This window comes from Cricetulus griseus, assembly GCF_003668045.3.
Source record: "Cricetulus griseus strain 17A/GY chromosome 1 unlocalized genomic scaffold, alternate assembly CriGri-PICRH-1.0 chr1_1, whole genome shotgun sequence".
Taxonomy (NCBI): Eukaryota; Metazoa; Chordata; class Mammalia; order Rodentia; family Cricetidae; genus Cricetulus; species Cricetulus griseus.
This window is the reverse complement of record NW_023276807.1, coordinates 100,331,067-100,346,641: the sequence shown is the minus strand read 5'-3', so window position 1 is coordinate 100,346,641 and position 15,575 is coordinate 100,331,067. Positions and strand designations below refer to the sequence as shown.

The window sequence follows — 15,575 nt, the reverse complement described above, 5'->3', positions numbered from 1 at the left end:
ATTTTTTTAGAGAAATAAAGTAATGGGTAGATACCTACAAATATAAAGAATTCCTGCCAGTAGGCAACAATCTGAGCTTCAAAGAAATAAGAGAACTAGGCCAGGCGTTGGTGGCGCATGCCTTTAATCCTAGCACTCAGGAGGCAGAGGCAGGCGGATCTCTGTGAGTTCGAGGCCAGCCTGGTCTCCAGAGCGAGTGCCAGGATAGGCTCCAAAGCTACACAGAGAAACCCTATCTCGAAAAACAGAGAGCGAGAGAGAGCGAGCGAGAGCGAGCGAGAGAGGAGAGCGAGAGAGAGCGAGCGCTATATACCCAATTTCTTTGTGGCAAATTCTCTTAGTATTTGTAGACACATCATTTTCAACTTGTTTTGGGGTTGGTTTTATTTTTGCATTTTTATTTGTTTGGGGGCATTCCTGTTTTGTTTGTTTGGGTTTTTTTGTTTTGTTTTTGTTTTTGTTTTTGTAACAAAATCTTACTCTGTAGATTTTGCTAACCTGGTATTTACCATGTAGCCCAGACTAACCTAGTATTCATGACAATCTACCTACCTCGGCCTCCTGAGAGCTGGGATTACAGGTATGAGATACCATATCCAGTACAAGATTATTATTTAAATTATATGAAGTAACATAAATGAGTAAGGCCATATAGAGTACCAAAATCCTAAAGAATTAGAAAATGAAGAGCAAAGTTCAAGAAGCAAGACAATGATATGCTGGTGCCTTCTCAAGTAGATTAGGTCTAGCTGGTAACTAGGCAAGTATAGAATTAAACTCAAGACCAAATCTAAGAATAAGTATGAATTTATGAGCCAGGCAGTATATATACCTGTAATCCTAGCATTTAAGAGACTGAAGCAGCAGGACTGCTGTGGGTTCAAGTCTAACCTAAGCTACATACCAAGACTCTGTCTCAAAAGTAAAAAAGGGCAACTAGTTTACAGCACTAGATAAATCAGACAACAGGAAACTCAACAAAAAGACTGAAGCAGATTAGCTCTGTGCCAGCAATGACTCCTTAGTGCTTAGTCAGTAAATATATCACCACTGTGATGGTGCCAACAAATCCATTCCTCTAAGGACAATGTGCCAGATAGGGTTATGTAAAGGTAAGTCTCAAAGGCTCTCTGGCACCATGAGGTCATAATTACTGCAGAGAATAAGAGTTATGTCCTTCTCTTCACTAAGATAATATGTAATATGGCTATGTTAAATCCAAACAATAAAGAGCTAACTATAATGGATGTTTGTTTAATACATAAGGCACAAATTAAAGCAGAGAATAGAACAGGAATAAAGTTTAAGCTAATCCTTTTTTTTTTAAGCTAATTCTTAAGCATTAGGGTTACCCTAAATTCTATCACTAAGAGCTAGAGGAGCAAAATATTAAATCTTTCTGAATCTCAGCAAGGCACAAATTTCTATTACAATATATACAATATATATATATATGTATATATACATATCATATGATATATATATATATATAATGTCATGTGGATGTATTTTATTATTATTGGAAATAGCCCTGGAGGCTAATGATATAGTTCAGGACCTGTAGCTAGAGCACCAACATCCATATAAAATGACAGGTGTGGCAGCATATGCCTATAATCCCAGCACTGAGAAGGTGGAGACAGGAGAATACCTGGGGCTTGCTGGCCTGCCAGTCTACCCAATCACTGAGCTCCAGGTTTAGTGAGATACCGTCTCAAAAAATAAAATGGAGAAGCAATCAAGGAAATACCCAAGGACAACCTCTGGCCCCCTTCATGTCCACTCACCTCCACCCACACCTAGGCATGAGAGAATTCTAACAAATGTAAAAATCAATATACCTGATTTTAAATACCATGATAATGTATATTACTGTGTAGCTTCACTGCAAGATGCTTAAGTTAACAACTTAAGGACTTGAAGGCTCTGAGACCAAGAAGGAAAACCCACACGCAATTCCTATACAAACTAGTTTATGTAATTAGCTGCATGCAACCTGATACACTGGCTTCAACAAAAGCAAAGTGACACGTCAATTTGTATAACATTTACAATTTTTATAACTTAATATGAAAACAAATCAAGTTAAGCCAAATAAACAAGAAAAATCTAAAGAGAAGCTGGGCCTCCTAAAATATTTGGAGGTGGGGAAAAGGTAAGTAGATCTTGTTGGCTTTGCTATGATTCAGGGGTAAAAAAAATGAGTGTTGTTTAGGTAATCCTGTCTCACTTTCCCAATGGAGAGTAAGAGTTCTAAACTTTAAGAAGACAATATTAAATCTTTATTTTAAAATAATCTCTTGTTTTTCACTGAAATGAAAACAAAAGGACTTTCTTGCTTATAAATAGTAAAGAAACAGGTTCAGACATAATTGAGTACAAAGGCAACATTTAAAAATTCAGGGCTGCAGCCGGGCAGTGGTGGTGCACCTTTAATCCCAGCACTTGGGAGGCAGAGGCAGGCGGATCTCTGTGAGTTCAAGACCAGCCTAGTCTACAAAACAGCTAGTTCCAGACAGCCTCCAAAGCCATAGAGAAACATTTTCTGGGAGAGGGGAGAAATTCAGGGCTTCAGAGTGGCTTAGTTGATAGAGTGCCTGCCTAGCATGAGCAAAGACCTTAGTTCAACAACCAGAATGCATAAAACTCAGCATGGTGGCTCATGTATAAGTCTAGCATTCAGAAGTAGAAGCAGAAAGATCAGAAGGGTTCAAAGAAGGCCTGTGCTACATGAGATCCTGCCCCCCACACCCGCCACCCCTCCCACACACACACACAAAAAAAGCCTCGGTGTTGTTAAATGTTAAGAAGTATACTTTGATTGATTTTCCTCGCTGAATCTTAGTGCTTCCTCTAAGCTATTATAGTTTCTGCTATCCAAAACTAGACTTCTGTAGCATGTTTAGTAGGATTATTCAGTGGTAGAGAAATGATTTAATCACAAGAACTAACCTAAAGACAAGCATTTAACAGCTGAATGAAATGACTATAACTAAAGCTTATTCCCTGAACCTAAAGTTCTCTTTGAAGCCTTTGCTGCTGAAATCAAGAATAAATGAAAACAGAAACAAGGATGCAGTTTTAAAAAAGAGTGACTGCATTCACTCCCTACGGTAAGTAATAGAGGGCCACTCATCTAACAGTACTTGTGGGTAGGAAGGGTGATGCAGCAATGAATGAAGTTCCCACCCTTGTGCAGCTGCCATCTGGTCTAAGTGTGACTTTCTCAAATTTTGATATTTTCTCATTTATGAGCATGCTTTGTAAAGACAAACAATAGTACATACAGAAGGGGTCAGTGCCCTGATGCAGTGAGACCACCAAGCAACATGTTGAAAATCAAAACTAGAACCTATGTCTCTTTTACCTTTCTGGAAACACTAAAGACTAATAGTCAGAGCCCTGAATGCAACTTCATGATTAGTTTTATAAATTTCACTGCCAGCTGTGGGGCACAGATAAGCAGCTAAAATATTATCATCCCCTACACAAAAACAACCAACCTCCTCCAGAGGAAAAAAATTGTAAATTGTCAGAAACAGACAGACTCCATATTTTTACACTTCCATATCAAAGAACATACTCTGGAAACAAGTTGCTTCAAACAGTAATACTCAAATGTCGCTGCCAAAAGATTTGTTCAGTTTCAAAAGAAAATAACCGAAGGACCAATGTGGTACAATTCTGAAATTAGACAAGTGATATAGAGTGTATAGCTCATTAGTTATACATAGCTTGTTCTAACATGGGAGCTCTGCAATAGAATTTCAGTTGGTGATCAATGCTGACGGTTATTTGTCTTCAATGAGTAGCTGAATTGCTGGCAACTACTTTTCCAACTGTGGACCTCAAAATGTGACAAGTCTACACCAAAGTAACTGTGCTTTCCCACTTTTAGACATTAAGATTGATTACATTTCACAAGTACCTCACTACTTCCCTGTCTCAAGGAACCAAGCACAAGGAAACCACATATTCAGAAAAAAAATGAATTATATTCAAACCAACAGCAAATTAACTGGTAACCTTAACAACTTATTTTACAAGGTTTTTTAATTTTAACCTTTTAAAGGGGAATGGAGAGCCAGTCATATATGATATCTATTATCAGAAGAGATTAAAACCAAAGATCATCTATAACTTACTTTTTGAAAGTTAACATTTAAAACTTCAAAAATAGCCAGGCATTGGTGGCGCACGCCTTTAATCCCAGCACTTGGGAAATAAGAGGCAGGCGGATCTCTGTGAATTCAAGGCCAGCCTGGTCAGCCAGGGCTGTTACACAGAGAAACTCTGTCTAGAAAAACCAACCCCCCCCAAAAAAAATTAATAATCTAATTTTGGAGTCAGGAAGATAGTTCAACTGGTTAAATAAAGAACTCAATTTGGATCCCCAGCTACCAAGCCAGCATGACAGCACACACCTGTGCTGGGGAGGTAGCAACAAGGCCCAAGTTCAGTAACTATGGAAATAAAGACACTTGATGTCATACTTAGGCTTCCCAATACATTTTGTACTAGCAAGTGTACACACCCACACACACTATAAGACAGGCTTTAGGTAGACTTACTATCTAAAAAGGAAGAAATGTTCCCTATTTCCTAAGAGGGGAGAGGCATAATTTACTGAGAATAAAAAGGTCTTGAGAAAGAGCTCAGAAGTTAACAGCACTGCTTCTCAATTGCAGGACCAACTTCAGCTCCCAGTGCCCATTTAAGGCAGCTAACAAATTCCAGCTCCAAAGGACCCAAGCCCTCTTACAGCATCTGAAGACAGGCACACACACATGTGGACACACATGCACATACACACACAAAGTAAATAAAGTCCTTTAAATTTTTTCATTTCATGTTCATGTACAGAGTCCATGGAGGCCAGAAGAGGCTTCAGATCCTTTGGGACTGGAGTTACAGATGGTTTTGAGCTGCCATATGGCTGTTGGGAAGAGCAAGTGTTCTTCACTTACTGGGTCATCTCTGGAAACCCTAAAGTTATTTTTTTAAGACTATCTGAATCTCAATTATTAAGAAACGATGATAGGAAATCCAGCATGAAATCACTAAAAATTAATTAAAAGCCAAGTAAGATCAATTTGTCCAAGTATCAGAGATAGCTTATTATTTATAATTACCATGGAAACACTAGCTATATCACCAGAAAAAAAGTTTCCTGACTTTTGTTCCTTTGACTAGCTCCAAGGTGTACCTCTATACATATATAGGAAGGCAAATTTCCTATAAACACCTGTTAACGTCTTGCACTTGCTCTCAGTTAACTTCTGGTAAAATGGAAAGAACTGGGGCAGTTGTCCATATTCTTTTCACCCTACCTTGCAATCACATATTCTATTAAAACAGTACGATGATTCAAATTCCAGAAATTTAAATTCTGATAATCATAAGTTTACAATGGTTTCTTAACATTTATTTAACACTAAACCACAAAAGCCTATCTCTTCTACTTCCTAATATTCAGAAAAAGTTCAGGTGGATTTTCTTAGAGAAAAAACTTAAGCCAGGTGTTGGTGGCACGCACGCCTTTAATCCCGGCACTTGGGAGGCAGAGTCAGTTGGATCTCTGTGAGTTCGAGACCAGCCTGGTCTACAAGAGCTAGTTCCAGGACAGCCTCCAAAGCCACAGAGAAACCCTGTCTCAAAAAAATAAAAAAATAAAAAATAAATAAAAACTTAAAATACCTGTCCCTATAGAGATGGAGTAATTTTACAAAGAGGTTCTCAAAAGGATTCTATAGTAATGTTTAAATTAGTAACTCCTATTTCTTTTTTCATATTTTTTAAGAGAATTTCATATATGAGTACTATATTTACATAATAAAAACTCCTATTTCTTTTTTATTTTATTTTAGTTTTTCAAGAAAGGGTTTCTCTTATAGCCCTGGCTGCCCTGAAATTCGTTCTTTAGAGCAGGGTGGTCTTGAACTCAAGAGATGAAACTACCTCTGCCTTTCTAGTGCTAGAATTAAAGGCATGTGCCACCAACACCCAGCTAAGAACTCTTTCTTATGTACTCAGCAGAAAAAGAAAATCAATCTGTAAGTTATGCAGCAAAGCCCTAGAGAAAATTTATAAAAATATCAGTGTAATTTTGAACTCAAATTGACACTGCATGTGTCAATACAGTCTGCCTCTCAATCTTCCCACAAAGCAGAATCTCCAGACCCACTTGAACACTACACTCTAAGCCTCTCATCAAGCATTTGCCTAACAGATTTCTTTTCAAAACCAAACAAACAAAAAACCCCAGACTAATCTAAAGGTCAGCTTGCTAAAGGAACCCATAAACAAGCATGACTTATTTTCTTATCTTCTCTAAACACTTCACATATTAACATCAATTCTAGGATAAGTATGAACGTAAACCACATCCCCAAAAATAGATGCCAGTACCCCAAACCAAGCTGATGTGCATACTGCTTATCATGTATGAATATTTTATTATGAATGATAAAGTGTCTCTCCTGTACTATAAATTGATCAAAATGATCAAGAAGGGGACGTAAGCTTTGCTGGTAGAGTGCTTGCCTTTCATGCATGAAGCCATAGGTTCTATCTGCATTAACTGTAAATGGGTAAGAACCAGAAAGCTGAATAAAAATGTATAACTATGCTTTTATCATACAATTTAACAATAAAAATTAAAAACAAACTTTGTGGTAGCACATACCTCTAAACCCAGCACTCAGGAGGCAGAGGCAGGTAGATCTCTGAGTTTAAGGCCAGCCTGGTCTACAGAGCTAGTTCAATGACACCTAGGGCTACACAAAGAAACCTTGCTCAAAAAAATAAAATAAATAAATAAATAAATAAATAAATAAATGAATAAATAAAAATTCACCTTGAACTGACATCTTCACAATTAAAAATGTTACGCTTAAGGCTGAAGAAAAGACAGTTCAATGGTTAAAAGCACTTCTTGCTCTTGCAGATGACCTGAATTCAACTGTCAGCCCCCATGTGGCAGCTCACAACCATCTGTAACTCCAGTTCCGGGGATCGGATGCCCTCTTCTAACTTTGGATGGCACTAAGCATGCATATAGTGCACAGACGGAAATGTATGCAAACCAGCACACACATAAAATAAAAGTAAATAAATCTAAAAAAAAGCATTCTCAAATCTGCTCTACTTACCTAGCACATACAAAACAAACAACTGTCCATCTCTCCTGCCTGTAAGTACGTTCAGGAAAGAGTATGCTCAGAAATAAAACTCACAAGGTAAAGGCTGTGTGAAATAAAAAGAGCCTACTCTTCTACTAGTCTAGTTAAAATTTATATTCTGGCAATTAGGTAGGGGGCTACTCATATTTCTGAAAGCAAGCCAATAAAAACCCAAATAACCTCCAATAACCACATACCACAATGAGAGCTCTGTTTATGTGGCAAACTCAAATAGCCTTTCTAAGCAGTCCTTAGGATATTTAAAGCCAAGAGACCAGAAGTCAGCATCTTCAACACATACTCAGGAGAAAAAAAGAAAAAACACCCTTTACACTGGCAATATTTATCTCGTGTAAACAGAAGGGGGTACGTATTATGACTGCAATCCCAAATATGTACAGAGGGGAAAATAAAACAGAATTTTTCAACTAGAACCAAAAGAGTTCATCACTATATTTTATTTAGGAAAAGGAAAAAGTATCAAGTTAAATAAAAGTTAAGTAAAAGGAATTCTCCCTTGTGCTTTAAATGACTACATTTAAATCAGTAATTTAGAAAAAGTTTAAACAATCCTAAGTTCACACAGAAGACAAAATTCAGAACTTCTTCAGCTTTTACTCTTAACTCAGTTGGGACATCAGAGGTAGCTTTTTCAAAGATACACTTATATTCATACAAATATTGGTGAAATAGTCTCAAGATGAAAACACAGTCCAACAGAAATTTATTCTACATACATTATAGAGTAATCCAAAGATAATGCTTATACATCAAAAACAGTGACTAGCCAGATGTGGTGGTGAGGCTAATGCAGGAAGATTTCAGGTTGAGGCAAACCTAGGCAATAAAGACTTCCACCTCTAAATAAATAAATTACTACTCAATTCTGAAAAAAAAGAAAAATACATAATTAAATAAACCATTCAATTAAGAAAACCATTTCAAGTACCTGTCCAATGGGCATAGAGTGTGTGAAATAACTGTAGACAGCAGTCCCCAAAACTTAGAAAGATACACACAGACACACAGACACACAGACACACACAGACACACACAGACACACACAGACACACACACACACACACACACACACACACACAGACACAGACACAGACACAGACACACAGACACAGACACACACAGACACACACACACACACACACACACACACACACACACACACACACGTCATTCACAAACAGTAAGGTTTTATGCCTACCAAGCTGCTTTTTATTTTTTTTGGTTTGGTTGGGTTTTTTGTTTGTTTTTTTCAAGACAGGGTTTCTCTGTGTATCTTTGGATACTGTCCTGAAACTCACTCTGTAGACCATGCTGGCCTCGAACTCACAGAGATCCTCCTGCCTCTGCCTCCCAAGTGCTGGGATTAAAGGCGTGCACCACCAATGCCCAGGGAGACCCATTTAAAAAAGAGAAAAGTTCATATAACTGACATACATTTAAAGTGTACTTTTTCAGTGCTTTATTAAGAAAAATATGTTATAATTTTAAATACATATTAATTTTAAGTACAGTTTAATGGACATTCACACTGCTGTACAATCAGTATCTAGAAAAATCACTCTGATATTCCAGAATTTTTTCATCCTACTGCACCTTTCTCGATGCTCCTGTAATTCATTATTTCCTCCCTTCAGTCCCTGTATTCACTATCACTTTGTTTTTTATGGATTTGCTTACTCTAGATAGCTCAAATAAATGAACTCATCAAGTATTTATTATTTTGTATCTGGTTTGTTTGGTTAACACAGTATTTCTAGGTTTGTTCATGTGAAGCATATGAAGAATTATTTCTCTTTAAGGCTGAATACCATTTCACTGTCTATATATTCTTTGTTGATAAATTTATCTGCTAACAGCCATTTAGACTGAATACTATGAACAATGGTACATAAAACTGTGAGTCAAGCACAGAGGCTCACTCCTGTAATTCCAGTGCTTGGAAAGTTAAAGCAAAAGGATGGGATTCCAGGCCAGACAGGACTACACACAGAGTTCCAAGCCAACCTGAAAATATATACTGAAACTTCATTTATAGAAAAAGTTTGGTGAGCCCTTCTACTTCTCTTTGTAGTATATAGCCAGATGTGGAACTGCTGGGTCAAGGTCATGCATTTTAACCAATCTCTGAGGCTACCAGACCAATCTTGCATGGTGCTTAACAAGGCACCATCGCTCTAATTTTTTATGCCCTAATCAATAGTTTCACCTTTTAAAATATTTATTTGTTGAGGGGGGGAGGGAGGGAGGTGGGAAGAAGAGGAGGAGGAGGAGGAGGCGGCAGATTGAGGAGGTTAGAAGAGGGCACTGGATTCCCTAAAACTGAAGTTGCAAGTTGTGAGCCTTAATGTGGGTACATTTATAATAATGAGCCATCTTTCCAGCCTTCTCCTTCACTTTTTGGCTAATAGCCATCCTAGTGAGTGTAATGTAGCATCTTCTTCCTTTGACTTGCATTTTCCTAATGACCAGTGATGTCACAAGGCCTTTTCATGTTTCTTGGTAATACTGTTTTTTGGAGAAACATATACTCAAGTTGCCTTCAACAGGTCTGCTGCTTTTTGTTTTTTCCCTTTGCTGTTGCTGAGCTGGTAGTCAAAATAACCAATCCCTTGCATTAATTGTTCAAATAGTCAAATTATTAGAAAAGAAATATTTGATCCACCTCATTACTTAAACAGAATTCTTAGCTACTTCTTTTGACCTAGCAAGGGCTATGGAAGTAATTTAGAGAGAATCAGGAGGAAAAAAGAGTATAAATCATGGAGACTAGAGTCAGGGAAATCCCAAGAATTATACCAATGCCCAGAGATCTTTTAAAACTAGAGTTTTCCTTCCTGCTGAACTTCACTCCAGCTTCTACTCCTCAAGATCCCCAATTTGCCTGCTAAGTTCTTCCTCCAATTATGTAAGACACTTCAGTATTCTGCCAAAGACTCCATATCTTCCTCTTGTTTATTTAAGCTTTAAATGAGTTTCTGTGTCACTGAGTCCTGAAACAAAGAGTCCTGAAAAACAAATCATACTTAAGTAAGTTGTATCAAGTTTAAAAATTAACAAAGAGAAAGAATTACTGCAACCTCAATAAGAAATCATTCTGTTCACTATTTCCTGTCAACTGAACACAAAATGCTTTTCCTAGTAACTGTTAGATAATACTCATGAGATACTAAATATCTAGCAAAACTTAGTTTTTAAAGTCTTATCATAGTTTGTTGACAAAAGTACTCATTTGAGTTCATTCTTTGTAACTTCTCATTCATGCTAACATGAAAAATTAGTTAAGAATATAGCTCAATAGTAGGGTACCCACCTAGCATATGCAAGGCACTAGATTCCAAGCATCAAAAGAAGAAAAAGATTATGGAGAGATGGAGTAAGGAAGGAGGAGAAAAGAACATAAAAAATATTCTAAACAATCCAGAATTTTAATATATTCAAAAATTAGTTTTAAAGGACAAAAAATTATATTGTTTTATATTAAGGAAGCAATCAAATAGTTTATTAACTATTTAAACATTCATCTCAAGAAATGTATTAATATAGATACTGCATTTTACTTCAATATATGGATAATTGAACTACAGTTTTAGAAATAACACAGTGACAATTCTAGCAAAATACAACAGATAGTTCATTCATTGTAATGGATCACCCTTTGTAACTGATGATTGAAATAAAAATGTGTTTAATAATTATAAACAATAAACATTTCTAACATTCAGATAATTCTACATTTAAAAAAATAGGCCAGTGATTCTGCCACAGAAGATCAGAGTCCTTCTGACTGAGTCCCTACCCCAAAACCACTGGGTTCCCTCTTCCCACAGGCCACCTAGCACATGTCCCTGTTACCTGCTGCACATACCATAAAGCCACTGGCCACTGCCATGTATACTGAACATGTGCCACCATTCCCTTCCTGATAAACACCCTGAAGGAAGTCACCCACATGTTTCAGTCCCAGGAATAAGCGTTTGGTTTTGGATTTATGTTGACTGTTGGTATTATTTACTCTATAAATATATGATTTATCACTTGTTTAAAAAACAATTGAAAATAAAATTAAGAGATTCAATGATCAGAATGCTAACAACATATACAAGGCCCTCAGTTACTATCTGAACAAAGAGAAAATAAGGAAATGTGAATATAAACAGTCTAAGAGTTTTTACATATCTACTGCAAATAAAAATTTAACAGGGTGAAAAGTATGACAGAAATTTTCTACTTATCTAGTATTCTTCTCAGTCACTCCAGCTAAAAAACCTTAACTATCAACTGTTCTATGTCACTTCCTTAACACTTTCTAAAGACTAACACAACTCTGTGTTAGTCTTTCCCTTGTTGTTTCCTTATCTAGTGTATCCACATTCATTTTCACCCTGTGTGTTCATATCCTTTGTCCACACCAAAAAACAAACAAACAAAGTTGGAGGCTAGGGAGATACTCAATAGCTAAAAGTGCTTTCCATGCAAGCTTGAGGACCCATGTACAAACTGGACACTATAGCCTCAGTCTGTAACCTCAGTGTGTCTATGGGGTGATGGATGAAAAGATCTAAGAATCCCCAGAAACTGTCAGGACAGCTAGCCTGGCAGACTCAATGACAAGAGACCTTGTCTCAAACAAGATGGAAGATAAAGACTGACACCCAAAGTTGTTTTCTGACCCCCAAGTGTACTGTGGTATGCACATTCCCACATTACTCACATGTGGGTGCACACACACACAAATATACACACTGAATGTGCCCATACCGAAGATAGTTAGCCTTAAGCATTTTTCCTGTATCATCCACTTTTTGACTTGTTTATCCCTTGAAACAAATGTTTACTTTCAATGCAGCATTATTTATTACCTGCTTAGTATAATTATGATTATATGAAAACTTACGCCAAAAAAGACTTTAGGGGAGGGAGAGGGAACTGGGATTGACATGTAAAAGAAGCTTGTTTATAATTTAAAATTGGTCTAATTACAATTTTAAAAATAAAAATAAAAAATAAAAACATACCTTAGCCCAAATGTTCACAGTAACTTTTTCACAATTGTCCTAAACCAGAAACCCAAAATATTCAACAACAGAAAACTAGGTGAATAAACTGTGGTGTATTTCTACAGCGGACTATCATACTCAGAAATAAAAAAAGGACTTGAGGATATAGCTAAGAGGTAAGGTACCTGGCACATGTGAAACCCTGAGTTCTATCTCCAACATTATAAAACAACAACAAATAAATCCTACTGATTCTAATAATAAATGAGTCAAAAGCATAATGTTGACAATACTCCATAATGATCACTACAAAAAGCTGTATATCCAGACCATGTGTACCATTTCTCCAAAAGTCACCAGGCTATCTATTTCAAATCTGTCTCAGAGAAGGTTATACACTCCCAGTATTCCCTGCAATCCACCGGTTTTCCAGCAAACTCTTCAAAAGGACCAAACTTCCCACACAAGATGATGATTAGGGGTTAGGTTGTTAGGATTAATTGGGTCATCCAGCACCTTTGGTCAAGCAAACACTACTCATCTTCTGGCAACAAATACCAACCTTTCCAAAGGGGAAAAGAAAGAAGAAAGCTTGGTGCCAGATTACTTCCCAGTTTCCTAGTCAGAAGAAAAATTGTTCAGGTTTCATCTCCAATCAAATGTCTTATAAGTTAAATACAGAAGTACTCTTAGTTACAGCTGACAGCTGAAAGTCCATGCTAACTGCTGTTCTTAGTCACATCATCACACATATAAAGTTACCTTATAGTAATGTCCATTTTGAAAAGTTAAGGCACATTTCTTATTTTATTTTTAGCCCTACGAACCCTAAACAGTTCATTAAAACATTTTACTTCCAGAAATCAATCTTCAATTTTGCTCAGTGGAGAAACAGCATATCCTGCGTGAGTGTGTGTATGTATGTGCCTGTGCCTGTGCCTGTGCCTGTGCCTGTGGCTGTGTGTGTGTGTGTGTGTGGGTGGGTGGGTGGGTGGGTGGATGGGGGGGGGTCCCATGTGCACATGGAGATGAGAGGTTAGGTCGACATTGGGGTATCTTCCTCACTCTTCAACTTATCTTTTGAGACAAGAGTCTCTTACTGAACCTGGAGCTTGTCAATTCAGCTATACTGGCCGGCCAGAAAGCCCCTGGGACACTCTTGTCTCCATCTCCCCAGTATTTGGAATACAGGTACATGCTTATCTAGAGATGCTAAGGACTAAACTCAGGTCCTCACACACCTACATCCCCTAAGCCAGAGAAACCCTGTCTCAAAAAAAAAAAAAAAAAATGGCATCATTATATGTTGTTCTAGATGTGTAAAACCTAATGGCATTTTCAGAAATTAACAGAACAAATAACCCATTCATTCTAAAGTCAAACATGAGCTCCCCTCAACCCCTTATCTCAACACTGAGACAATCTCTAATCTAATGGGGGAAAAGTCAGAAAATCTGGCTTTCCATTAAATTTCCAGGCTTACCATCCTCAAAGCTGGCATCAACTCAGGAAACAGCTCCAGGGCAGGAAGGAAACACTGTGAGCTGCCACAGAGCAAACAAAAAATGCAAGAAAGAGATGAGCTAACCAGCGACTGCTTGGTCCACAGGATCAGTATATGTACAACCTCCTACAAGTTCCCAAGCATATTCAAAAACCTGACTTTCCTCCAAAATTCATTATGAAGTCATGGTCAATACTATAAAAATATTAAATAATCCTGGTACACATCACACCTGCAGGCTACAGGATAAAGAAATGCTTGCTTATCTATGGGATGTACAAGTGGAGAGCCATCCTTGTCTTCCAAACCAGGGCTTCCTAAGGATTTTCTACTTGCAACCCTTTTTACCTTTTACCCAAGAAATGTTATATGAGCCCAGGGATTTACATATAGACAGCAAGCATAAGTGAAACATTATCATAAAACTTTACCTGGAATACATATAACAATTTGCATACAAATGAGATGGGGAGATGTGCTTAATTACTTTTACATAAAGAATTACATGTTGGCCAAATATTTGCCAGAGCAAGACATAGAGCCTCTTGAACATTTTTTAGAGTTGATTGATATGAGAACACGTTTACATAAATACACAGTGAAAAATGGCTAAATGATATTTAGGACCATTTCAGAAACTGTTGGGAAGCCAAAATTCATTGAATAGCTTAAGTTAGTGTCTCAAATAGAGATTTAAAAAACAAAACAAAAGCCACGCAGTGATGGCACATTGCTTTCATCCCAGCACTTGGGAGGCAGAAGCAGGCATATTTCTGTAAGTTTGAGGCCAGCCTGGTCCATGGAGTGAGGTCCAAGACAGCCAGGGGTACAGAATGGAAACCCTGCTCTGTGGGGAAAAAAAATTCAAGCATTTTAATACACTACAATACAAAGACATTAATTTGATGCTCATATGTCAAAGGATAATAATGCCTTTTCACATAACTAAATCATTGTGGTTCTCTAAGAGTAGAAAACTGTCCAGGTGGTAGTGGAGCACATCTTTAATCCATCACTCAAACTCTCTGGGTTTGAGGCCAGCCTGGTCTACACAGGAGACCATATCTAAAAACACATTTTTTTTGTTTTTGTTTTTGTTTTTGTTTCTGCAGTTGATCTGGGGGTCAGTGAGACAGCTCAATGGTTAATATGTTTGCCACACAAGTTTGATGATCTGAGTTTGATCCCCAGAGCCCACATACGACAGAAGAGAAATGACACTTCAAAACTGTAACCACCTCCACAAATGTGCTATAGCATATGAGTTGAGTGTACACACACACATAACATGCATACATACATACTAATTTTTTTAATTTAAAGTTGATCTGAGACTGGGAACATGACTCAATAGATAAAAATGCTGTACCGTTGCTGGCAGGTGGTGCCACACACCTTTAATCTCAGCACTCAGGAGGCAGAGGCAGGTGATCTAGAGGCCAGCCTGATCTACAGAGTGAGTTCCAGTACAGAGAAATCCAGTCTGGGGGTGGGGGGGAGGATATGCTGTACCAGGCAATCATAAGGGCGTGAGTCCAGATCCCCAGAACCCACATAAAATAGACATACAGTACAAGTGTCTACAATTACATCCCAGTGCTCCTATGGGAGAAACAAGAGGCTGAAACAGAAGAATCCCCTAAAGCCCATAGGTCAGCTAGCCTGCTATATTCAGCATAAAAACAAAAAGACTATCTCAAAAAAAAAAGGCAGAAGCCAAAGAAGTTAACTACAATGAGAAAAAATACAGGCAATAGATAATCCCACTTTACCAACAGCCAAAAGGAAAAAGGATTAGAATCCCACACATAATTTTGCCATCATCAAGTCAAAAACAAACAAGAATGAGCAATCAACGGTCATTAATATTCC

At 37.5% G+C, this 15,575-nt stretch overlaps 1 protein-coding gene across 7 annotated transcripts in view; it reads right to left on the bottom strand.

The window, feature by feature from the left end:
• Nucleotides 1–15,575, bottom strand: part of Mtmr3 (myotubularin related protein 3) — a 103,358-nt gene that overhangs the window by 64,562 nt on the left and 23,221 nt on the right. The window contains exon 2 of one of the 7 annotated variants that reach the window (XM_027387331.2): nucleotides 13,683–13,743. The exons of the other annotated variants lie outside the window; for them this stretch is intronic. The gene's annotated coding sequence lies outside the window, so the exon portion shown is untranslated. The remainder of the gene's footprint in view (nucleotides 1–13,682; nucleotides 13,744–15,575) is intronic. 7 annotated transcript variants of the gene reach the window in all.